Source organism: Rhea americana, unplaced genomic scaffold (assembly GCF_003343005.1).
Source record: "Rhea americana isolate MKP2758 unplaced genomic scaffold, rheAme1 scaffold_114, whole genome shotgun sequence".
Classification (NCBI taxonomy): domain Eukaryota; kingdom Metazoa; phylum Chordata; class Aves; order Rheiformes; family Rheidae; genus Rhea; species Rhea americana.
The window spans coordinates 352278-379194 of record NW_028185195.1 but is presented as its reverse complement, the minus strand read 5'-3'; the positions used below and the strand labels follow the sequence as shown (position 1 = coordinate 379194).

Below are 26917 nucleotides of genomic sequence, written 5' to 3'. Positions count from 1 at the left end.
GCGCGGGTCCGCCCCGGGCGGGGGGACGCTGCTGGCACCGAGCAACTTCGCGTCGGGAAAAACGAGCGCCCGGCGGCAGCAGCTTCTTTTCTTTGCCCCCTTTTTCCCTCCCCTCCTGCCCGCCCGCCCGCGCTGGCAGCCGCTGGTTGCCGCGGGCTGTGGCGGAGCCGGCGGTGCCGGCTCGGCGCCCGCTGCCGCGAGGTGAGGCAGCCCCAGCACGAAAAGCCGCGCCGCTTCGGGTGCGATCGGAGAGGAGCACCCAGTACTTCTGGAAAACCTCGTGACACTGCTGCTATTTAAAACAACTAGGACAGGAATAGGAAAGGGTAGGAAGTCCCAGCTAAAGGTTGGCAGCCTTAACTCCCCTCAGTATTTCACTATAATACTGTCCCGTTTGCTGACCCCCAGGTTACCCATCGTAGGGCCCCTCCAAAGCCTTTCGAAGGCTTTACAGCATTTTGTGCACCTCTCCGACCTTCGGAATAAATAAGACCACTGGCCTGGGTGACTGAAGTGCAGCACTGGCTATAGCTACTGCCTYGTGCAGTGCCAAGAGGCGATGTAGCGCCCGTGAGTAATAGTGCCTCGGACCATGTTGGGTAAAGCGTGTTGCCATCTACCTCGCACGTGGGATGGCGCGCAGTCAGTAGCGACAGAAAGCAGCAGGGAGGTGTGTGATAKGGAAATGTGTATTAATGAGTGGGGTGAGGCTGGTAGAGTTATTTGATCTGCAGCTCGTGTGTGACAGAATGTGGTAGATGGCTTATTCTGGGAAAGGGAATGGCGGGGGGCTTCTCAGTTGTTAGCAGGCGATGTGTGTGTTAGCGTGCGCCGCAGTGGAGCGACTGTGGCGGGAGGGGGTGTAGCGCATACTTGGCAATGCGTGTAAAGACAGAGTAAGTTGTATTTCTGGTCTAGATGGAGGTCTCAGAGGTAGACTAATCTGGGGCATTATCTGTTCCTCTCCAGGCTTTCAGAAGGTTGTTTCTTTAATGTCGCCCCCCCCCCCCCCTTTTTTAATATTTTCTTTTTCCTGCTCCCGTGCTGATATTTTCAAGGGCCTTTGCAGGGAAGAGACTAACTGATTGTACAGGGGAAAAGGCTACCAAATACACAAAGTCAACAATAAAAAGGTTTGTTTGTTTTGGTAAATTATTCCGGTTCTAGTAATCTGAAGTGTTTCATTGTTACAAAAGGCTGTTTCTGAAACTGTAGTTTTCAAGTTGATACAGCCCTTTAAATATCTTACAAAGAGTTGTCCAAGACATTCTTGTCTAAGAAATTCTTTGCTGTAGTTTTGTTTTGTTTCTTTTTTAACAGCATTTTAAAACAAGAGATAGAAGAAAACTTTTTCATAGACAAATAAGTTTTCTTTCAACAAAAAGATTAGATATTACTAAAATTGTCCTCCAAGCATAAAAATAGTATTTATTACTTTGTGAATTGCAACACAGACTAATATTAGAACGAGATCCTGAAGCTAGTGATAACCACTCTTTTTGTTTGCTGCACACATGCTTTTTAGAAGTAGATTAATGCTTAAGGTCTGTCAGCTGTTTGAAAATGAGGCTGAATTTGCATTTGAAGGAGTCAACAACTACAGAAATGATGAATTTAATGACTGATGTGAAATTGGGATGCTATGGAGATCATGCACCAAATCCAAAGACCACTGAGGTCTGTTGAAATCTAATGCAGTCTGACAAGTTCTGGTGGAGACCCCAAAATGGAAGCTCAGGCCTACATTCAGTGGCCATCCTGATCCTGCTTCAGACTTAATCTTTGGGCGTGCTGAAAATCTAGTTCTGACACTGTCTCTCCCTAAGGTATTTAAATGTCCTCATCATCCTATGACAACATTCCACCAAATGTATAAAGTTTTTTACATATATATATACATACACACTCATGTACGCAGGCACGCACACACACACACTTTTAAGGAGACGACAGTTGTAGTCAATGAGCTCACTTAAGTGCAACTAAAGGAAGAATTTAACCTACTAATCCTCCACCTCTTGATGTTTAAGGACTCCAAAAATGTGAGTGTAGACTTGTATGGAAGAAATGTATCAACAGTTTAAATTCTTCAGTGTTGGACAGAAATTGTCAAGCAAAACTTTTGTCTCTCAAACTGAAAAATTCAGTAACTATTTTCAAATTTTTCTTCAAAAATCTCTTCTGACAAAGTTAATTAGGTGAAATTTCAAGCTAAATAGGCTTTTTTTCCTATGCAAATATATAAAAATAGATCAAATAAGAACTTAGAGTGGAGACTTGGAATCATCTCCCTATCTTAGTAGGGTCTAACTACAGGAATGCATTTGAAGAATAATTTTGGAAATATTGTCATTTTTCTTGAACTGCTGTTCATCAGTGGGATTATTCTGTGTCTTCATACACCTCAGAGACATCTGATTCTTTTTTTAAAAAACAAGACATTTGCTAGCAAACTATGCATTATATGTTCTAATACAACTGTTACTGAAATCTACCTAGATTACTATTTTCTCAGATGAACACTGCTTACTAAAGTACCTTTACTGTTCTTCTCAGTCACTAATAAAGAAGGGCATGCTGGATGGATAGAAAAGGCAAGAAAAGATACGACAGGACATGCTGTGCTCTAATGGTTTTGTTGTACATAGCCTATGATGAAACAGGCTAAATTAGAGCAGCTGTGGGGCTACTTGAATTTACAGAAGGGATGAGGTACGTTCTTGTCAACTGCAAAGTACAGCACTAAGAATGACGATTTTTATACATCTTCATTTATCTTTTGGTATCTTGCACAACATCTAGGCTTGATGCAGAAGAGAATAACTTTATCTTTCATTTTTAATTTAGGCAATTTTAGAAGGCTTGAACCTCTTCACTGTTAGCTAGTCATTTCAAAAGAAGGCTTCGCTGAAAGATAGGTTCCCAAGAAGCAAGTTTCAGAATTAGCATTATAAGAAGTGTTTATAACTAATCTATAGTAATAAGTTATATTAAGTTCCATAATCAGTTAAAACTAACAACCTTTCTCATTCCTGTTACCACATTTGGTTGCCTATGCAATTGCCTCCAGTTGTAAAAAACAGACTCTCCAACTGATAAACTGTTTAATTTTGGGAAAGATGGGGGAAAATTTTCAAGCTGTGCGTTCTCTCATGTTTCCCAAAATGGAATTAATGGACTAAGGTATTGTGATATTCTCAGGTATTTTGCAAAAAGCCCCACAATCCAAAACAAAAAAATATGATTGTACCCCCTTGTTAATTGTGTGACACTCAAGCATTTGTCTATCTTGCACTGCATGATGATGTGATACAGAAGCAGACAGCCATAGATGGCCAGAAAATGCTTAATTAAGTATTCTGCAGCTGCTATGAATTAGATCAGCATCTGCATCTGTGTAGACAATGAAATTCATGATAATTCTGAGGGCCAAGCAAAGTAGAGATTTGTTTTGGATAGACCCCTAGCCACAATTCAAATAAAATTCRAATCAAACCTGTTCTAAGGGTAGAAAAAGGTTGGTCAACTCATTCTCCTATTTCTGAAGGCCACTATGGTTCCCCATCCTGGCTACAGATACAGATTCCAACATACCACAAGAAAGGCTATTGTTACCGTGTTCCTAGCCAGAAGAGGAAATGCCTTTATTTTTTTTTATTATTATTTTTTGTGAAACCCAATTCAGAGGGGTTTTCCAGACCAAACTTTGAGATATATTTCAGATAAGCATTCAGAGTTTTGGATGATCCAGACAATTCACATCTATTTCAAATTACAAATTTGATTACAAATGTAACCAAAATTGGAGTAAATAATATGCATATTTACAAGGTGAGTCATCCTGCCTGTTATAACAGAATATACCATATGAGATTTGCAGCATAAAGTGAATATGGAATACAACAGTAGTATATTAGTATATGGAATGAGGGAATAAAGGTACTGCTGGCAAACTAGATACACAGATATACCTATATACATATACTAAAAGACAATAGGTTAGTCTCTGCATTTTTTTGAGAAAATTCATTGTTCTTAATTTTATTCTGTCAACTCTTCAGTGCTAGGTTCATGTTTTTGTTCTGCATTTGAAGAACTGCAAGCACAACATAACTGTAGTTTCTAAGTGCTGCAACAGTACTAATACTTCTGCTATCACAAACAATAATTAGTATAAAACTTTTTGTTAGCTGTTTTAGAGAGGCCCTTTGAAGGCTGACATCTCTTATTGATATGCGAAGAAGAACTTGTAACCTCTATGGCCATAAAATGTAATTGTACAATAGTTGGGTCAGCTTTTAGATGTGCTAGTGTCACTTATGTTAGTCTATATTAAAACTTCCACGAGCCTCCAGCTGTGATGTCATTGGTTATAACTCTTCCCATGGAAGCACTTTAAAAAGTTGATATTACTGAGGTTAAAAGGAAACTGAGCCTCAGAGGTCATGTTTGGATATGTACTTTGGTTTAGATGTATTTCATCTGAAGTTATTGTTGCGGTTGTACGATCTAGTTTGAGCACCTTTGCAGAGCACCTGTATGATATGGACAGATTTAAGTTCTCATTTCTGATCTGTTATTTTCTGCAAGTCTGCACCCTTTTATAAGGAAAAAAGGATCAGGCTTGCAATAGCTGATTTCAGCTATGTCTTTACTGATAGCTACAGGGAYGCTGGAGAAGGAGAAACCCTGCTACTAAATTGGGTAAGCTAAGGTTCTGAAATTGAGGGATATTTATCTTATTTAGGAAGGTGAGGACCATATAGAGACAACTTCCTTTCTTTTTTTTGTTCAATTAAAAACTGAAACTTCTACAGCTGACCCATCAAAAATGTCATGACAATCTCCATTCTTAAACTCTCAATAAAACTAAATATTTCCATTATGGCAGCAAAAAAAAAAAAGGTGAGCTGTTAACATTCAGCAGCTTTTGCCTTTACCCTTTTCAGCTTCAGCAGCCTGAAGGTATGTGCTATAAGGCCCGTGTCCTCTGGAATCTTTGGACGCAAGTTAGCTGCCCTCTGGGCYATGGCTCAGATACAGAGCTAGGGCTGGAGAGCAGGAATATTTTTGGAAGGGAGTCGTGGGGTTTTCCAGCTGTAAGTGGGAGTGGAGGGTCTGTTGGTGTCTAGATAGTGAGGTGGGGTGAAGATGGAGCAAAAGTAGAGAAGGGTATATGGGCATCAGTAATTCAGGAAAGACTCTTTGCTCACTAAGGAATATACAGATTAAGAATTTCTGGATTCACGYGAAATCTCATGAAAAGTTCCTGCGTCCTTTTTGCAGATTAAACTTAGCAGTTTAACTTTCAGTGGAGCGACAGGGAGAAATGCCTCTTTGCCCTAGGTGGGTCTGAGTTCCCTCATCTTCCTGAGGAAGAATACAACCTAAAATCTCATTTCAGTGAGGCTTTATGTGCCTAATATCTGAAATGCTATCAACAGTATAGTAGTTGAGAATCAAATAGTTAATGAAGTCAGATAATGCAAGGACACAATTAAATGATGGCCATGTCTTTGCAAAAGTAGGAACTATCCTGATATGCAGGTAGATTATTTCACAGTCTCTTCTATTTTTTTCCCCACAATTTGTAGACTCTTCATTAATTCTCATAATTATTGTGTATGATATTATTTTTTTTTTATTACCAAACATTCTTCTACAATATTTGCAAATTCAGGAAGTAGATTGATCCTGGGAAAAGGGCTATTTGCAGATAGTAATACAGTGGATAGAAAGTATCCYGCTACCACTTCAGAAAGCAAAGGAAAAAAAGAATGAATAATGCAGATATCTATGCCATCTGTAGAAAAAGATATATGATCCTGTGATTTTGTATACTTCCATATCATTGTCAGTTCACCGTTAAAAAGATGAGCAACAAGACAAAAAATTACTGGGGAGAACTTTTTAGAATCTTTTTCTTTTTTTAGAAGAACAGATACAGAAAGGTTTGCTTTGCTGAATTAATTGTTAGCTGGTGCATATCATACTGGTCAACTTTTTTGCCTTGCTGTCCCATTTCAGGGGACAGTATATCAGATACATTACATTAGATCAAGCTTCATACACTAACAGCACAATTTGCAAATACATATATGAAATTAGTATTGCTGTACGTATATGAACAAAGTGGTATCTACTGTTTCATTCATTCTGTACAGTCATTTCACATGCTTCCAGCAAATTCATCTGATACCCTAGCTTAAATCTATATGCTTATTCTTTGTAAGCTGCATCTGTTGAACTTAATTTAGAATCCAGTGCCTTTCCATTTAGGCATAGAATGCACTGAGCTTTTATCTTTCTTGAAAATTTCTTAAATAGTACTTTTAAGACTTGCTTCGTAACGCTAGCTGCTTTTAAGGGAACAACCTGATTTAACTACGAAATAAGTTGTTAGTACTTACATTGGAGAAGACAACTCCGTTAACAAAACCAGTTTGTATACCTGTTTATTGTGATAAGGGGCATGCTGCAAGGAAGATCCACACTATTACTATCTTGTATATGGTAAACTAGATTGAAACATTTTACAAATGGGATAGCAGAGAGGGGCTGTGAGCAGTCACAGACAGTGGTATGGAGATGCTAGGGGTATTTTCAAATGTGTAGTCCAGACTGGACTGCTGGACTACAATCGTGTGCCGGGGTGGAGAACAGTTGTAGAGCAGTCTGTAGCCACTCTTACAGTTTTAAAGGTGGTGAAGCAGCCTGGCAAAGTAGTGTATACAGATATTGCTAACAGGCTGGCAAAGAAGAAAATTCCATTCTTTACTGCTTCCTAATATGCATCTCTCCCTTTGACTTAAAGGGAGACATTCAGACCAATAAACAAATGATTTATGGATTAAAAAAACCCTGAAGGTGCATGAAAAGAATTCTATGTATTGTAGAATATAATTTTGTTTACTATACCAAAAAACATCATAAATTTAAAGTTTATGTATATACAAAGTATGTATGTGTGTATATATATATATATATATATATATGCACACACACATACTATTTATAAACTGTATGCTTAAAAATAATTGAAAATTTGCATGTTTCAGATGTTCATTTATGAAGCCCTTAAGGCATACAGGCTACTTCCCCTCCTCCCCAAATTTTTAATCATATAATTTTTTTAAAATCTAACTTTTAAAAGCAACTTCATTGTCCAGTGGAAACTAGTATAAGTGAAAGGAGAACAAGGCACAATATACTTTTAAAATATCGTGCAACACTATGAAGAGCCTTAAATTAACTTTTGAAAAACATAACATATAGTGACTAAATTGTAATTTTTTCCAAAGCTTTTTGGTTAGATCCCATTTATAATTACATACACTGTGGAATAACTAATACAGATTTCTTCTTGACAGTAAAGCTTGGGATTTATTGGAAAAGACAAACGTGGTTGAAAGCTGAGCTAGACTACAACTTTTCAAAATGAAAAAGAAAAAAAGATAGTTGTAAAATAAACCAGCGTAGTTTATAAAATAGACAACAAAGCAGGTTCAGGGAACAGAAGGGACATTGATCTCTTATTTAATAGGGAATAGTTGGTACAGAAATAAGTGAATGTACCTGGTATTTCAGAGCTAATTCTATTTCTATCTGAAATAGTGGTAAAGCTTCAGTAACTAAATACGGTTTTTCTGTTTTTTAATTTTCTCAGCATTTCATGTTAATAAAAAACTATTAAAAATTTCATTTAATATGCTTAAGCCTGACAATCAGAAAAAAAGCAGCAGAAAGACCAATAAAGGACACTAGTTTAAATTTGATTGTATAAATTATTTAAATATGAAATCTCCACCTTGTGCAACACTAAGTAATCCTTTTCTAGAAAAGTAAAAGATTCTATACTGAAGTTGTATTTTACAAAATACTCTTTTTCCCCAAATAAAGTGAGGTACAGACTAACTTTAACAAGAATTTATTGAAATTATCCAGAACTTTGTCACATTAATTACTGTTACCGAGCCTCTGTAATAAATACAGTGAAATCCAGGCAAAATTACACCTTACTGAAATGATCTCTCTAAAGCAACGGCTGTATGTTTTTCTTGAGTATTGTACATGTACAATGTCTAGTTAACTCTAGGAAATGCTTTTACTATTTACTGTCTTCTGAGTTAACAGTGCTTGGTTTTAATGGATGTTAAGGGATTTGATTTCCATACATTAAGAATGTTATGCATGAAACAGCAATGTTTCACAGACATTGAGTAGTTCAAAGGAAGCCCCAGAGTTTTGCTTTCAGGATATTTTGGGGTTTTTTGTTTTGTTTTTTTTTGTTTTGTTTTGCTTGATGTTTCGTACTTTATTTGAGAACATAGCTTAACATTTAGATTTACTTTACACTTTTTGGATGAGTAATGTTTTATTCTACTGGTCTGTTATTCAAGCATATAGTAGAATATTCTTGTAACAAACAAAATTGCCATTATCTTCATGTAGCACATCCCAGAAACCTACATAATCTTTGCTGTTCTCTTCCTGTCTCCCAAAATGAACAAAATAGACAAGAACTAAGGCCTGATCTACCTCCACAGAGGTCAGAATTTCCTGTCAACTTTACTGGTCCAACCCCAGGCAGCATAGCTGAAAAAAAAAATCACAAGTGAGGGCTGTTAAAAAAGGCCTTAGATATTCTTATTCCATCTGAGGTTAGGCTGTCTGTTGCTGATAAATGATTTATTGACATATGGGGGATTTTCCACTACAGAACTACTATAACTGCATATTGATGTATAATTCCTTTCTTTCTCCTGATAGCATCTTCTACGATATGCATGTGAATGTGGAATCTGTTTTTTTCAAAAAGAGTCATATGGTCAAGTTTTCTGTCTGTTTACTTGCTTAAATAAATGTTTTCAATTTAATAAAACAATTTGTAATGAATAGTGTGAAACAAAGTTAAAAGAATGAGTTCTTGAAATAGAAATCATAATAAAAATGCCTTTTTCTCCTCCAAAATATTTATTTTAACATGTGGTCACATTTTCCTACATTTTCACATTAATTGAAATCTTATTGTTCTAGAAAAATATATCTTTTTTCCTTCATCTAGTTTCCCAGCTCTCTTACGCAAATAAAAAAAAAATACACATACAGCCATAATTTGTGGGTTTAAAATAAGTAAAATTTTGTAAATTCACTGTATCTTTAAAAAGCATCATGCCAAGAAGTACTATCACATAGCCTATGTTTCCTCATTTACCTCTCACTTCAATGGAATAGCAACATAGGATTATCTTTTTGATTACTAACTGGGTTTTAAAAGATGATTTAAGGATTTTAAATTTTGGTCCTTTCCTTGTTACCAGGTAATCTTACATAGATGTTCAAAAGGAGTTGCTAAGGCTTTGGAGTGTTAGCTGAAGCCGCAAATACAGGGAGCATTCTCCAGGCAAGAAATCCTTTCTTTTTAGTTGGAAATTACCAGGATAATAGGTTTGTGTTAAGGGAGGCAGATGGGGGGGGGGAGAGGAAATCCAACTGCAATATTGACTGGCTGCTGGTGTTCTTGTACATAATCCTCTATGTTCTTCCTAGTCAGATTCAGACAAACAGTTTGAAAGAAACTGCCTATAAATATCAGTTCACTTTCAAGAAACTTTTCTTGGTTACAGAAGTTAAAATAAAGCACTATATCAAATAAAATGTGAAGCATGCTACAAAGCTTGTCTGCTTTCTCCCGAAGAAAGCTCAGTGAACATAGCCACAAGCCTGGAGCTGAATCTTCCAGTACTGTGGCAAGCAGAACAACTCTAAAGACTTAAATAATTTTTAATTGTTTTTTCTATTAAAACTCACCAGTGCCCTTCTTCTTCTCCAGGAAGTTGTACCCGTCAGCACCTGCTGAGGGCTTCGTTGATCAAACTGACAGGTAAAAAAAATTCCTGTAGAATAAAGCCAGACCAGCTGGCTTTGAAGAGAAACCCCCCAGTTTGGGTTGTGTTTGCCTCACTCACCCTCTACTCCGCAGCCCGAGGCTTTTTCTCCTTTAGTCGTTGACCTGTAGGCTGCGTGATGCGGGCGCGCAAGTGTCTGGCAGGCCGGGGTGCACCTGCCGCTGTCGCTCCGAAGTAAATTTAGCTGTGGAAGGTATCACGGACAAGCAGACCTTTGTCAGCGCTGGCGAGCGAACACAGAATTCCCGTCCCGTCCCATCCTGTCCCCCCCAGCAAACTCTGCGAGTTCGAGTGGAAAATAGCGAATCAGCCCTCTTAACCAGAAATCACTTCTTTGAGAAAGGAAGAGGCAAAATTGCTCTCATATGGCAAAAAATTTTCCTCCTTTACATAGACACTAAAATTACATTCCAAGAATAATCTCCGAACAAGACAAGTTTTTGTTCTATTAATTGTGTCTGGAAGGAAACTTTTTTAATGGAAATACAGCACACACATATTTCAATTCAGGTTATTAAACTGTGTTAAGTATTAAAGTTGATTGCCTTTTTTTTTTCACTAACTCATTGTGCTTTTTTATCCAAAGAAATATTAGAAGACTAAAACCTCTCAAATAGGAGGTATTAATCTCATTCCCAAAATTAGAAAGCAAGCAGTATTGAGAGACTGGATGTCAAAATTACATGTTCATAGCACTTATGCTTTGGGAATCTAGAAACCAACCACTTTTAAAATGGAAGCTAAAATAAATGGAAAACCTTCTGAGAGTGAAGCAAACTGAACTTGCTGTTCTTGTCCTTACTGGATTCAGGTAAGGGCATTTATCATTTATATCTGCCCATTAATTTTTTTTTTTTTTAACTTCCTGGAAGTGGCTTCTGGTGATTGAAATAGAAGACATAATTTGCATCAGTATGTCTATTGCACAGTTAAAAAAAAGTTGTCAACAGGTTTGCCAGGATTAGACGCAGCATACCTAGATCCTCCACTTCTGCTTGAAAACTGTCATGAACTCAGAGAACTTTAAGGAAAATCATCAAAAGTATGTCTTTTACTAGAATATGCTGCTTCAAAGGAGCAAAATGTTCGTTTTAAAAAGAGTGATGAGAAAGAGGCTGGGTCAGGAGCGCTTTGTAAAATAAACAAGGTTCCTATTTACTTACTATGTATAAACAACCACTCACCAAGCTGTATGTCTCTGCAGGGGCACCCTTTGAGATAAAAACATGGACCTGATTGGCATCATCCTGTATCCATGGAAACGTTGTAAGTACCTCTCTCAATATGTACTTCTCTTATTCAGGATTTAAAAGCTGAGTACTGAATAAGTAAGTGTTTTTATTTAATAATTATACAGGAGGTGCTTTGTGGAAGCTTGGTAAGAGGAACAGGTTCTTGTGTTTTGTATCTGTCATAATAAAGCTCTTTTGGTTTCATCATATTTGATAAAATCACATGTTTAATTTCAAGGGTCCCGTCATCTCTCATTCTTAGATAAAAACAACATTCAAAATCCTAATGAATGAGAGTTCTGAACTTTTTGATGATCCATTACAGTCTGAAAAATAATGATCATAGTTCATGTTTCGTTCAGACTTAGGCACTGCTATAATTGCAAAAAGCTAGAGTGTTTTTGAACATGAAAAAGAAATAGTAGAAAAATAATTAGTAAGAAAACAGACTTTTTATTTTCTTTTGAAAACAGATATAGCCACCTGTATGTCTGTTTAGTAGATCACAGAAGTTAACAGTTTAACAGTCAGCTTGAAACCTAACCAAAAGATTGAAAATAAAGATGTCTTAGGATAGAAATAAGTCAAATGGAAAATAATAATTTTCCTATTAAATGTGCCTGCCTCACTACTTAGTTGAAAATCAAGCCAGAGAACTGGCAGAAGAAAGAGATTTTCTATCTCCATATTCATTTGCAGAGAAAGGAGCATAGAAACAAACTACATTTATTTTCAAAATTGTAATTCTGAAGAAGATCCACTGCAGAACAAATGTAATTATTTGAATGTTGCCTTGGCTCAATTTCAAAATTGTTTAGGAATTCAGCCTATTGTCTGAATATAAGTGATTACCATCCATTATCTTTAAAGTTCTTTTTTTTTTAATTCTAYCTTAATTTTGTTGATGGAAAATGTATTTTCTCCACCTAGGCCATGTTGTAGCACTAAAATGTTTTGTTAATTACCACCATTATCAGAAAAACAGAAAAACTGGATCTGTCTAGAAAGATCCAGTAGTTCTCATTGAAATCCAACTGGTTTAGAGGCTTGATTTGCTAGGTTTATATCTCTGCGTATTATTTTCATTTACTCCTGTTATTGTTTTTATTTGCCACCTTGTCTCAACAACCCAGTCCCTGCTGAGTGCAGATGGCACAAATGATCTCTCCACTGATTAGACTGGGACAGCATTTGCAGACAGTGTGTGTAAAACTTCGCTAACTAATGAAAATTGTTACCTTTTCACATGCTAGGTTCTCCATATCAGTCTTCCACATCTTTTTAGGTGTGTGTATACAAATGTGTCAAGGTTTTAGGTTCAGTGATTTTGGTGTGGGCTAATTGAACCTGTTTGACTTTCTGTGAAAGGTAATCTGTCTGTGGGCTGGCCCATTTGACCTGCAGGATTGCCACATGAGACCTAGGATTGTGATTGCTCTCAAGAACTTTTACTCTGAGCCAACTAAGCATATCAGAGAGGTGAAACTTCCAGCCTCGAGGGAAGGATGCAGCACACATGACAATTTTGTACATTTCCTTTCTGTCACCTGCTTATCCTTGCTGCAAGGTCAAGGTTGCTGGGGTACTTGCTGGGAAGTAGAATGAGACACTAGTCCCAGCTCAGCCCTCTGTGAATTCACCTTGACGTAGACAAGGAAGCTCTGACCTTGTTTGTCGTCCTGAACAAATAAGCTTTCAGTTGTGTGCTTGAATGGGAGATTGCTCAGGTACACTACAAAAACATTCACTGAACACATGCTGGGCTTGATCTTGCCACACTGAAATTAGGGGAATAGATTTGCCCTTTTGTCACTATGTAGCGGGCAAAAATCTGTCTTCCCAGCCACAGATCATGGGAAAGAAGGAGATGAGGTAAAAAGATAATGGTATCATTTGGGCACATAAATTTTCATCTAAGTAGTATGTTCTCAGCTTTATGATTTTTAGGTTTTTAATCCAAGATGTCTTTTTTCTAGCATTTGTTAAAGAATCACTTCCAAAATGCTAGAAAGTCAGCCTGAGCATATTGCAGATAAAATCTGTCTCCCTTCTCCATCACGTAAAATAGAGATACAACATTTGGCCTAAATTCAGTTTTTCAGGTGCTAAAAAGCTATGACAAAAATGCACAGATCGTATGATAATGGGCATATTATGCAACTCTAAATCATCATCATATGCCCAATTTATTATTACTATTTTAGTTTGCTATAGACTGGTTTTAGAGTGGTATCAATTTGCACAACACCTTACAAACATAAACGCTCATTGCATACTCATTGAATTTACAGGTCAAATGGGGCAGTACAAATAAGTGGTACAGAAAAGGTGGAAAACATTTAAGAATAGGAAAAAGGTACAGGGCATATGTGGCGAGAAACGGGGGCTGAATTACTTGAAGGTTTTTAAGGATCAGAGGCAGACTAAAATATGGGCAAGGAGTTCTCCAGGTAGCACCTCTTGCTATTTTGGAGGCATCAGAGAGAGAAAGGCCCCAAGTTGATGGGCCCCAAATTTCTGGCCTCCAGGCCTGAGACGAACACAGCTAAAAAGAACAAGATTAGAAGCCTGGCTGACTTAAAAATACCTGCACTTGAGGAACTTGTGCACAATTACGATGTCTCATACTTGTGGACTGAGCTTAAAAAGAGCMAAAGGTAGGGGTGAGAAAGCTGGGAGTATGGAATCTGCTTCCATTAGCAAGAGCAGACAACTGGCTGGAGGGAAATACAGAGTTACAGTAGCAATATGATAGAATATGAAATCCCCAGTTCATAAACACACTCATATATGTGCATAACTTCAAGCCCAGCACTAAACATATATATTTGAAGTTGCACATGTCCTTCCCTATATCCTTGTGTAGCATCCTAAAGCAAGAATAATGTAAACATACATAGGGCAAGCAAGAGAGTAGACAATGTTATGCAGGTTTTCCTAATACCTAAGAGCTGGAATTCTGTTCTTGAAGGAGGAGGGTGTTGTGCAAGGTTAGGATAGTTACGGTGAGATGTCTGTCCATTTAAGTGGATGTTGGCAGTGATGAAGGAGGCAAATTTCAGGGACATTAAAAAAGGAAAGAACACTAGGAAACTAGCTACAACTGTAAAGGACATAAAACTCAGAAATATGAAGGTCCATAACTGAGGAAAGAGAATGGAGTAGTTAATACAGAATGAGGGAGGAGGTAGGGGAGGACTGAGAAGGAAAAGAGTGTTTATGTGGGAAGAATTTTGTTTGAGGCAGTGGCTGGTAGCCAAAGGGAGGTGCATGCAATGTTACAGAAATGGAGGGAGTCAGATCTGGCATAAAAGCAGCTGATGGCAAAGAAGAAGATATTTTCTCAAAGTGGGGAAAACGTAGGCATTTGGGATACAGTCCCCTACTTTTCTACTTTGAATGACTTAAAAAGAAAGGAACTTTTCTAAAAGGAAAATTTAACCAGTGACAGGGAAGCATAGGCAGATGCATGGGAAAAAAAAATGTGATCTTGCAGTGGGTTGCCAGTTCTGCTGAAATACTGTGCCTAAGAAAGGTGTACACACATATATACATGCATAATAAATTTCCCTATTTCTTGATTTTCTTTAAAAGAAACTGTGTGAAGAATTTCTAATTTAGGCAGAGGAAGTAATTTTTACAATATTACATAATATTGTACATACACATACAATAATACTAGGTAGACAATGTGCTTGTCTATTATGCAAAGCATTAAACAGGAAGAGAAGAGGTGACATGGTAGGGCCCAAACTTAACCTTTCACGCACAGTAGTCTCTGTGCAGTTCGGTGCAGTATATAGTACTGCCTCTGTCACATAAAGTTCATATATAAACATTAGATGACAGACTGACTCAATAAGAAGACCTATTCCAGGAACTACAAATATGTAACTCAGAGCAACTTCTATCTTACTATCTTATCAGATTCTGTCCAAGTTAAAAAAAGAAAAAAAAAAGGAAAAAAAAGGTTATATGGGAATTCAGGTGTGAACCTGCCATTAATTTAAATTCTCTCCAGGATAGTGTCAATAGAGAAGGGAGAGGACTTTCTCAGTAATATTTACAGCATAATTTACAGCACTGATTAAAAGCTATTTTAAAGTAATAATAAATTAATAGTGACCTTCTCTTCCAAAGTATGACTTATTGCAAACTGATCTGCTGTTTTCTATAACTGTTTTACATATTAACTGCCAGTAGAGTTGCCCAAGAATTAAAATATAAATATGATAGAGTGATTCATAAATAGAGTGTGTCTAAGAGCAAAAACAAAAAAAAAATCAAAATGTTACAAGTTTTTAGAACTAAAGCGTAGTGCAAATCAGCAATGTGGTATATTGTCAAATTAATTATTTGAAAAGGAATATTTAGAATAAACATTGGAAAGGCTTGGTGGAATAAAGGGTTTCACTTAATGTTCCTAGTTTCAAGCAAAAAATAATTTAACACCTATACTTGCAAACCATTTTTCGTGTTCTGCTATTGTCTCCCAAACTCCTGTAAGCTCCAGTTTTATAAATATGTTCTGTTCAATACATGAGACCTGTTTTACATCTGTCCTGATGTATCAACAAAACATAAACAAGTAAGTGGACCTCCTGGTTTTTTTAAGTATGTCCTTACATATTATATGAATACTTGATTTGAAAAGTATTATTTTAGGTGGACTGGTACCACAGCCACATATAAGGCTGCCTGATATTTCTCACTGAGGTGTTTTTAATTGTAAGTTGCCAGATTTCAACCACTAAGCTGGAAAGTTTTTGTTTTGGGTTCAACAATCACTTGCAATTAACAGTAGGAGAAGTAGGAGAAGTTTACATACGCTAAAAACGTTTAATAGTTTTGCTGAAAATCTCTAACACCTACAGAGTTTGGCATAATGAAGTAAGTTTATCAGGGATGGTCTTAAGGATGTATCTGAAATCTGACTAAATACCATATCTGCCAAAGATAAATTCACCAAGAAAATACCAGGTCATGTATGCTTGTTTGAGACTTCAGCTGGGAATCTGGCACCAAAAAGGAAGAGGAAGTGATTAAAAACTATTGGCATGACTATATGCAAAGAGCCAAATTATAGCTGCATGGCAACTGATTTTGATACTCCTGATATGTTAAGCACTGGGCATTCTTTTCTTAGAGAATGTGAGGATTTAGTAAGGCATATGCTCAATTGTGTATATTTTGCCTTCTGTACAAACAGGTGGGTCAGCTGCTGGTCCTTCAAATGTGCTCACCCTCAATTTCTAATACAAAAAGATGAATGCATAGGTTGTTTCTCTTTCTCCTCTCCCTCTCCCTCTTCCACTTTCTTTTTATCTAGTCCTTGGAATAATACAAGGAACAAGCTTCCCTTTGACTTTCTCTTTGTCCCACCCTCCCAGCCCTTAATGTTGCTATAAGCATTGTCCAATCTTCTAAGTAGCAGAGAGAAAATTTTCTGATAGAATTCATGTATCCTTAAGAACTGAGTTGTGCAACAGACACTTAAATGTACATAAATGTTATTCTGGTCCTCTGTTATTTTTTGGCATTAACATACTATATTCACTGAGACTGAGACAAAACTGCTGCCTCTAAGAGCCTCTAAGAGCTGATTTGGACAATTATCCAAAATCAGATTATAATAAATGGCAGTCTTAGGAATTTTGATTAACCTCTAAATAAATGTTACTTTGGAAAAACCCCGTCAAATGCATTAATGACAAGTTGTGAAGTAGTAGTAATTGCAGGCATGGCGTTATAGATAACATAGTTAATTGATACCATCCTCTCAAACATGTATAGCACATCAGCTGCCATGAAGCTGGAGTGATTATAATAGGATTTACAACAGTTTAAATGTATTAAATAAGACATGTAAAATGGAAACTTGAGGGGCTTATTAGGATCATCCCATATGGTCATTTGATGTCTTTACTTGGGGCAAATACATGTTTAGTGTTGCTCAGTCATTAACACTTCTAGCCTTCTGAGGAGGTAAGTATATAATGATCTGCTCTAATTAGCCTTTATGGGAATGTCTTATGCTCCAGGATGAAGACTATTATTAACCAAAAAAGAGACCTGGTTCCCTTCCCTTCCTCCGCCTGCAACTCAGTACATATTCTTCAGATGACATTGTTGGTCTTTGGTTTTACTTAGCTCACTATTGTTGTTGTCATAGTCTGGTAATGCAGTATTAGTGTGCTTTTATTTTTTAAAAGCAAAAGTTAACAAAACAAATCTGAAAGTGCACATTCTTTTATAATTATATGGATTCTTACTTCATACAAAACACTTGAAGGGAAGCTGTCTAAGAAGTTCAGCTGAGATGTGTCATAAGATGACTGGCTATGAAAGAAGGAAGACCGCTTCTCTTTTTCTCCCATACCCAGGAAGAGGCAGTTACTGCTTTTAGCTCATTACATTTGTAACCATAAATAGTTCTGATCTCACAGGAATGATTTAACAGTCAATTTAATAATGTTAGTAAAGTTTTTCACAATACCTCTCTGTGCACCTTCTGAGAAGGTAAAATCATTGATAGGTAAAACCATAATAGAGGCATATATACACATAGAAGATATGCCAGGTCGTATCCCAAATTGGATAGGAAAGGATCTCAAATTTTTTAGGTAATCATTACTGAGCAGCTATAGTAGCATATCACATGAATTTAGCCTGAGGTCAGCATTAGGAGTAGCAACTCCACTGCAAAAAGAGTTGGCATACTTCTGCATGTTTGGTACATCAGCTTCTGTTTCCTTAGAGATACATTTTCTTGGTTCAAGTATCTTTGTGCTCTCAGCCTGGCTACCAGTTGGAGGAAGACAGAAGAGGAACTCACCTAGCAGTTAATTTTTTTCGCATCGCATGCAAGTTTATTTCTGTCAGGGAGCAGCAAGGGCTGGCTGCTCCACAAGGCAGGGGACACGTAGAGAATGACCACAGTGCAGACAGCACCTTCACCAACCAGGGCATGGTCTCACAGCATCTGAACACAGCAGGCAGATCAGGGGGCTGGTAACAAGGTCCACTGACAATCCCAGACAAGCTCAAATAGTCAAGTCTAGGGCCCATCCAGACAGCCCAGTCAAAAGTAGTAGGAGATAAGGCCAGAGACAGAACTGGAGACAAAGCAACAACATGGGTGTACAGTCCATCCTGATGATAGGGCCAAAAACAAGACTGCAACAAGGCTACAACTGGACCAAGGGGTCCATTTAGGAGAAAGCTTACAGCATAGGCCTAGGAGCTACTCAGAAGGCCAAGACAGAAGTTGAGACTACTACATTTACAATATAGCTCAGGCCACCAAGGCATTCAGGCCTGAGCTTAAATGGAGTGCCTAGACCCATGTGCAGAAGGTGTGGGTAGATGCCCAGGTGAGGCTGTTCAGGGCCATTAAGGACCGTTAGTGTGCTCAGGACTCTTGACAGCTTCTTCCTTTCTCTTTCTTTCTTAATGCTTGCAGTTGTACAAGTCAAAATGTATCTGCCTAGATCACCTTTCCTAGTAATGGTCCACAAAAACAGTCTGTTTGTGGAGGAGTTCAGCTTAAGATTATATATGAAAAGTGGAAAACATGTTCTTGCCTTGCAGTGTTTTCATAGAAATGCAGTGGAGGAGATTACACATAGAGAATCTAGGGAAGAATGTCAAGGCTTTGGGTTTTTTGATGGGGACACATTTTGTTAAGAGTCCTCAGATCATCTTTTTCCAAGCATGACTGCAGCCCTTAGCTGTAGGATCGCTTCATGAAGAAGAAAAAAAAGGTGTGTGTGTATGTTATGGCTGCACATCCCCACTAGGCTAGAGGGAACTTCAGGAGTCTAGGTGAAAGAATTGATTTTGGAGAGATAGTTGCTCAACAAAAAGGACAAAAGAAAAGAAAAACAGTGGGCATGTTTGCTTTCACTTGTAGTTTCTCATTTCAGTCAGGCAGTTGTGGAAACCTCTAGAATGAAGTTCCTGTAGGTGAGCATCATCAGGAGATTTAGTTTCATGCACTAAAGAATTTTGCTATTTGTGAGTCGGTTTTTTTTGTTTTGTTTTTGTTTTTTCTGAAACAGAATATTTTGTATTCCTGAAGGAATTACTGGCACAACTGATTCTGCATTTGAAGAACTGATTAAACTGTAAGTAAGTGTTCCAAGGCGGAAGGGCATGCCCACAATGCATATTGATAGGCTGAGTGTTGCGGTTCCCTTTTGCAGTTTGGAAAGAGAACTGACTTGATGCAGCATAAAAAAGGGCTGAATTTCTCAAAAACTGATGTAATGCATGTCTTCAGTGTATACTGCATTAATGCTCATGATTAAAAGAGCTAGATAATGCCTGATAAAAGAATTAAACTGTCTGCAGGTGATGAAGATTACTCCCTTTGTACTAGGTCCTTGAGGTTGCCTTGCAAAGAGGGTGCCACCTCCCAGGACAGAGCATTAAAAGGTGGCTCTTCACACAGGAAGCTTCTGGACCCATTTTGTTGATCATGACATATGTGGATGGCAGTGTCATTCCGTCATCAAGAAAATTCAGGAATTTCATGATCTGGATAAAATGTGTAGTCTGATTCTTGGTGGAAGGCTTAAAGCCTACAGTGACAAGAATAGAGAGTAAAGATCAGCCATGCCTGAAGTGGACCTTCTGCTCCTGGTTACATGTTTTATCCATCTTGCCCATCTGCATGCTAGATGGCACAACAGAGTCATGATTTCTCCCTGGGCCAGGGTGATCACTTGACATGACTCCTAGCAGAGACCTATGAGGGGCAGTGAGATGCGAGGAAAGCTAGCAAGTACAAATTGGATCTGCTGAAGTATGGCTTGGACTCATCCACTCCATATCACAAATAAATTGGTGATTTACAGATGATAAGAGTGACTGATTTGAACCACTTGGCCATTTGCAAATGCAAAGCTAGAACAACCAAAGCAATGTAACTATAGCTATAGAGCTTCAGGGATTTATTATCTCTCCCTGAGATCACAGGGTATGACATACAATAGAACATCCTTTTCAGAAAAGAAAGAACTTCAGCTTAGCTTCCTCCTGTAGAGGTTCTGAGCAAAGGCTGTCAGTGTAGGTGGTTGAGAAATGGAGTTAGAATGTTGTTGGGAAAATAAAGCTGAGACCAAAATCTCAGCTCAATAGAATCTCAGCTGACAGAATTTGTAAATTCTGTCTTTTGAGAAAGAATTTGCAGGTTAAAGCAATTCTTTCTCTAAAGCAATTCTTTTCTAGGTCATCCTGCCAGTTTAAGCCAGCTTACTTTAAGCAATAAAACCATGAGATCAATCTATAACCTTCTAGTCATGTGTATCTGTTGTCCATTTTCAAATGAAAACTGCTAGTCCTGAAAATTCCACCATCCCAGTAAAATATCACCATTTAGCCAATACATGTACTCAAAACTATGTGAAGTGAGCCCAAGTCCTGTATTTTCTCCAGATTGCCTTGAATGAGATTTTGCTAAATATGTTTAAAAGCAGTTCATAATTTCATTTTTTTTTGAAATAGCATGTTGCATGTCTTCAAATAAAAGCTATTTTGCCTCTGAAAAAACTTAGCTGCAAAAAAGTCAAAATCTTCAACAGAAACCAGAACTATTCCTGTTGTATTCATAGTGTTCTGTGAACAGTAGTGCTTTTGCCACTTTTGTCAATGATTTGAATTTGTTTTCTGGAAGTAAAGCCAGCATGAAGAACTGCTTTACAGTGAATAAAGTTTTTATTCTTAAATGCTAAAACCAATTTTTTAAGCTAAAGTTTTTCTTTTGACAGTTGTCCAAAGTTTCATTCCCTGACTTCTTCCTATAGCTATGGTGAAATAAATCAGATCTAAAGCATACCTGTTTACACAGCTGTGCCAGGGAAATAGTGCAGGAACTTCACCTTGCCAAGGGAGGGATGCACCCTGGCCAAGATCAGCTCCCTGCCTGTTCATAATGTCATGCTCATGGTTGATGGGTAGCAATTTCTGTCCCCCAAAGCAATGAACAGGACAATGCCCCTGACTGGACAATAGTGATTTTCATAGCTGACTGAGTAAAATTTATTTTTTTTTTTTTCGGTGAGGACAAGGAGACAGTCTCTCATCTCTTTGAGAATGTTTGAACGTAAGATTACTAATAGGAAACATTATGCACAATTACGTCTGTTTTTTCCCAGTTATTTTCAATGCACCAATCCTCAGCCAAGACAACTGGCATTATTCCTGCTGAAGAGACACTAATTTACACCAGCTGAGGTCCTGGATCTTATGTTACTTTTGTGTTTATATACTATAGTCTGTGAAATGTCAGTAAAGCATGCAGGTTTTGAATTGGATAAAATCACAATAGCACAACATAATAACTGTTTTACATATGGACTTGAATCAGCTCACTGGACCTAAATCCTGCAGCAGTGCCTGAATTCAGTGCCTGGGAATTCAGGCACTGCAGCAGGTAAATTAAAAAAAAAAAAAAAAAAGTAAGTCTTTACCAAAATGTTACAATGAAATCTGGATTGCATGGCATTTAATCTTATATTGCATCCTGATTTTTTTTATGTCAGCTTTAATTTTTCACTTTTAAGTGAGTTGCAGGATGCAATATTGGTACCAAGAGTTGTCAGCATGAAAACCAGAAGTTTTGAGTAGTAGACATGGGGAAACTGAAATTTGTTGAACATGGGAATAACAGGAAGATGGTCTGGGATGCAGAGATTATGATATTAAGCAGCTGTGAAATACTGAGCATCACTGACCATTTAAATGATGGCTATCAAGTTTTCTGGTTTAATAGACAATTAAAATCAAGGGGGCAGTTCATGCCTATTACAGCCATTGTGTTAGGCTGACTGTAAACCTGGGCAGGTATCTCTGCTTGACTTTATATTCAGTTCACATCTGGAAGATTTTCTTTGCTGCTAAAGGCTAAAAAAATAGTTTTAAAAATGACAGTCTGCATCCTGCAGCGTGTGTCTGTAGCAGTGGGTGGATTCTCTGGCAATTTAATTGCCACAGAATCACACAGGGCCCTAACTATAACCAAATGGTGTGTGATAAACACAGAAACTTATTTTATTAAAATACTCTCTTCATTGAGTACTCGAATACACTAGAAGTGGTCTTTTGAAAAGCTTAGGTCATGAAACAACAATTGCAGTTGGAGTCTCTGGATTGCTTCATTGTTTATTTAACTTGACAGCAGGCTAGCTACAGTTTCACAATTTAGATCATTTATTTTTATGGTCAAAATGTTTGTACAGTAGCAAAATGGCTTAGTGTATCTCTGCAATGGAATAGTGCCTCATTTTGCAGCTGCTCTGCCTTTCTTTAGTTCAGGCTTCATGCAGAGTGGGTGCTTCAGGAACCTGGCAAACTGTTAAATCAGTCTTGTGCTAGCCAAAAATGCTTTCCCTGTTGTGCCAGTCTACTGTACCCACAACAAAAAAACCTTTGGAAGCTCATTTCAGTAGCATTCTCTAGTGTTTCAGGTAGCCCTGAGGAGAGAAAGAGACATAATCTGTTAGTTCTCTTAAATACACAAGTATACACACAGATGTGAAGGTCCAATTCAAAAGCCTCCAAAACCAAAAAAGGATGGAGTTATTAATGTGCTGATAGTATTCTTCTTTGTGTTATACCGAAATGCATCAATGAGCTAGTAGAAAAGTTAGTGATATGAAATTTTCACATTCATGAAGACTTGGGATAGTAATTGATCATATCTCAGTCTTTGGTATCCATCCTCACCACAGTGTTTATGAAGGACTCAGATATTTTTAATGAATTCTCAGTATCCTTCTGAGGTTAGTAAGTAATACATAGTAGACCAACCAGAACAATAAGATCTTCCTTCTTTCTTTTACTATTCACTAAAGTGATAGGAGAGTATGGGAAAAGGTGAAAGAAGGACAAATGGAAGTTTATTTCAGAATTCACCTCACTTTCTATATATATCATGAGATTTCATGTCCTAGGGGAGTGCCATCCTGCTTTCCAATAGCCTTTGGTGAGGAACCAAGAGCTTGAGCAATGCTGGACATCTTGAACAGAGAAAGACACCTTTATGGTGGATCCCTGCCTCTGCTAGCTTCTCTGAAGTGAACAAGGATCTTTTGACACCTTTGAGATTTGTCTCTTCAATGGCAAGTGGCCAAATCTACTGAAGTAAACAAATAAAAGGGAGCTTACTTAGACTTTCTACAAATATAATGCAGCCCGTAACTCAGTAGCAGAGAATAAGATCTTGTGCAGTTCACAAAAAAGAAAGCAAGGTGTTGGTCTAATGGATCCAGATACCAGGTACTTGGCTTGCTTAACATATGCAAAAGTTTTGGATTATAAAAAATACATTAAATCAAGATACTATGTGTAAAATAGATTCTGTTACTTCTATGCTTCGCAAAAAGTCCTACTAGTGTAAGGGGGCTGTAGAGAACAGAAAAACACCAGTGTGGCCACAAGTAAACTTTCCCTTACTGTAAATTCATTAGTTGTTCAGGCTATGCATGTCTGCAAAAAGGGTCTCTCTCTCTCTCTCTCTCTTTTTTTTTTTTTTTTTTTTTTTTTTTTTTTTTTTCACTGGATTTTTTTTTTTTCTCTAAGAGCTCTGTAAGACTGGCATTATCCTGTAGTAGTGTCACAGCCTGCAGTCGTTTAATGCTGCTTCTTGTGAGGCCAGGATTCCACGCCCAAGTGCATTTAGTAGGTCAGTACAGTAATTTTAAATGTCTTTCTTTCAGTCTTTTGCCATCTTCAATTATACCTTTCCACCCTACTATTTGTGTAATTTTCTTCTGTCTGAAGTCTCTTTACTGTTGTTCTCTATCGCACAGCATGACAAATTACCCATCAAGCCATATCTTTTCAGCCCAGAAATGTGCAGTAACACAGAGTCATGGCATTATCACATGTTGTGCACTTTATTTCCTCACAGTTCATTCAAGTGTGTCACTTTATTTTCCTGCTTCCTTTTGTCATCATGATTAACCATTTATTATTCCTAAACTTTAGAAACAATTAGAAATGCATTTCATTGTAAACTTGTAGCAACACCTATACAATCCTATATAAGTTATACTTCTCCTGTTATCCCTGGCAAAATTATGTCCATGATTCTGAGTCTTTGTAGAAGCTAAGATCTTGGCTGTGGGCAAGAGAATTATTTGTGGCCCCTGGCCACCAACCAAATTAACTGTAAGACACCATTCAGTTTGACATTGTGTACTAGTTTCTCTTGGGAGTTATGAAACTCTCTGGGCCTGATGTGTACTATGCACAATTCTTTCTCTCCCTCATTTCCTCCTTCCTTCTCTCTCTCTCTATTTAATTCAAAATAAATACCAGTAATTGTACAGCTTATGCTGAGATATCTCACAGGCATTGCAAGTATGTGTTAGAAAAATCAATTGGAATAGCTGAGATAGTCTACAGGGCTACAGCTGATATATAAAATGTATCTTTAGAAATTGTGATTAAGATGATACAGAGAAAGTTTGTTCTTAAATACATCATTTAGAGCGCTAATCTTGTCTCATTAGTATTCTGCTGGGACACTACAGAAGTTTAGGTGCCCAGTAACTCCTGCAGCATTTGTAACATTAATTTACAGATTGAAGAGAACCACAGAAGAAAGTTGAAAACTTTCCTTCCAATATCATCTTCACAATTCTTCACAATTTATTTTTAGATAGTTAGTAAAAATAGTTGATTGAAAGTAAGAAAAAACACTTTTGTAAGACAAGCTTCAGGGACTGGGAATTCAGGTAATCAGAAACAGTGCTAAGGCTGTGACATGAAATTTAGTTGGAGATAGCCAAATACACTGCTACATCGTTATTTATGAAATACTGACTGTTTAAAACTGTTAAGAGTGTGACTTACYTGAGAGATTTTGGGATTTCTAAATACTTACACCTAGGAAAGGATAAAAGCAGAATATAATAAACTGAAAGTATAGTTGTGCCAAGCATGGAGAGGTATTAGCAGATGTGTGTTAGTGGTCCTGTGATTTTAATAGTGGGAGATGCTAAGAGACTAGGTTTGAGATGAGCTGGCAGACCTGTGTGATGCTCAGAATTATCAGTAAGTGGTACAGTCATAGGTTAGGCAATAATCCCTAGTCTAAATTAATCTAATCATAAAATTAGGTTTGTGTTCTACCCTCTGCAGCATTTTACCATGTACTCTGTACCATTTACATACACCATATCTGTACTGAGCCTTTTATATTGGCTTTTAAAATCCTGTGTATCAGTTAGCATCACACATAATTTAATTCTGGTTCATTTTTTAAGCATATCTATTTACAGGTACAATAGCAAGATTAGTACAGAAAGAAAAATGCATGAAAACTTTATAAAAAATCCATGTTTTAAATGAAAGAGAAATATCTTGATTCATTTTTTGTAACCTTTTGAGAAAACTCTTCAATTTACTTTAAATGGGACTGGAGACTCAGGCTGTTGCAGTTCATTTATCTTGTCATTTTTTTAAATTCATTCACTTTGGAGTGTCAGGTAGGAGCAGGTAATAGAAAACTCAGCTCCAGTTTATTTCTCCGTATACCCCCCCTTTATGAAAATTTGTTACTACAGTTGATAAGCAGAATTATACAAGCTTTGTCACACAAATCACATTATAAAAGGTTCCAAAAACTTGACAATGTTGACAGTTGTTTTCAGCAAATGGCTGCTTTACTGTAGCACTGTCAATGTTGATGTCCTTGTGCACATGTAAAAGAGCAATGTGATTAAGGCAAGCTTGTCCATGCTAGATATGAGCCAAGTTTTCAATCTCCTCATGGCACTGAAAGATTGCTCAGCTGTTGCAGATAAGGCAAGAATAGCTAGCAGATTTCTGCCATTAAAAAAAAAAAAAAAAAAAAAAACTTCTCTCTGGGCATGCATTCTATAGGAATTTGTAACATCTGCTACTGACCTTAAGTTCTAGATAAGAGTAGCTCATATTTGTAACTCACATTGATATTACTCAGTTTAGATGATGCACTTTCAAGGAGATTACTGAAGTATCTTTGTAAGAAGAGATTTATCTAGACAGCAGTCTAAAGGAGGATATTCTTTTGTAAAGTGGTACAGTAGTGAATTATCACCATTCCTCTAGTGCCACTTACTGCCACAATTTATGTCCACCTTATGTTGAATTTAATTCACACAAATAATCTATATTGTCTTCTGTTCTGAGAATATTTCATATTTATATATGAAAATCAATGCATGTGCCCTACCTAGAACATCAGTCATCTTTTCAATATATTTTTTTTTCTCTGTCAAGTAGATGAAAAGAGTGCAAAAACTCAGTTATTTCACCAAAGCTTTGTCAAGGAAAATGGGCCTGAGTAAACACAGTCATATATTCCATCCTATTGACCCTGAATTCTTCATGTAAGATGTCAAAGCCACGGGACTCAGCAGATTTGTTGTCGTGTCTGGGTGTGGAAATAATGGAAGGAAGCCAATTTCAACAGCATAATCTTAAAACAAACCCATAGGGATTTTCTCATATAAATTAGTGTAGACTTTGTTAGTCTAAATACACTCAGATTTCTACTTTGTATCTACTAAAAATTCTGCTGAAAGGCCTGCATTTGTGACAAGAGGCTGAGGCATGATTTCAGGTTAGCTAAGGGTGACCAGCTACATGTATCCTTGAAAGCTTCAGTGTGATACTACAGATCTTGAAACATCATAGGTGTATGCTTCTAAAAGGTTATATGGAAAAAATTGGGTCAATTTAAGCTATTTATTAATGGCTATTTCTGACAAGCTCGGTCAAAATAAC

The 26917-nt window shown here is 37.3% G+C and overlaps 1 protein-coding gene and 1 long non-coding RNA gene across 4 annotated transcripts in view; one reads left to right on the top strand and one right to left on the bottom strand.

The window, feature by feature from the left end:
* The window catches only part of MEF2C (myocyte enhancer factor 2C), a 141543-nt gene extending 131699 nt beyond the window's left edge, over nt 1–9844 (bottom strand). Inside the window, exon 1 of the mRNA XM_085316646.1 lies at nt 9811–9844. The gene's annotated coding sequence lies outside the window, so the exon portion shown is untranslated. The remainder of the gene's footprint in view (nt 1–9810) is intronic.
* The window catches only part of LOC146600843 (uncharacterized), a 57030-nt gene continuing 30738 nt past the window's right edge, over nt 626–26917 (top strand). The window contains exons 1-7 of one of the 3 annotated variants that reach the window (XR_014897239.1): nt 1038–1133; nt 9321–9403; nt 9833–9883; nt 10624–10719; nt 11113–11174; nt 19201–19266; nt 23723–23825. This is a non-coding gene — a long non-coding RNA (uncharacterized LOC146600843). Of the gene's footprint in view, nt 671–1037; nt 1134–9320; nt 9404–9832; nt 9884–10623; nt 10720–11112; nt 11175–19200; nt 19267–23722; nt 23826–26917 lie in introns of those variants that run through there. The other 2 variants (XR_014897237.1, XR_014897236.1) reach the window with 2 other exon arrangements.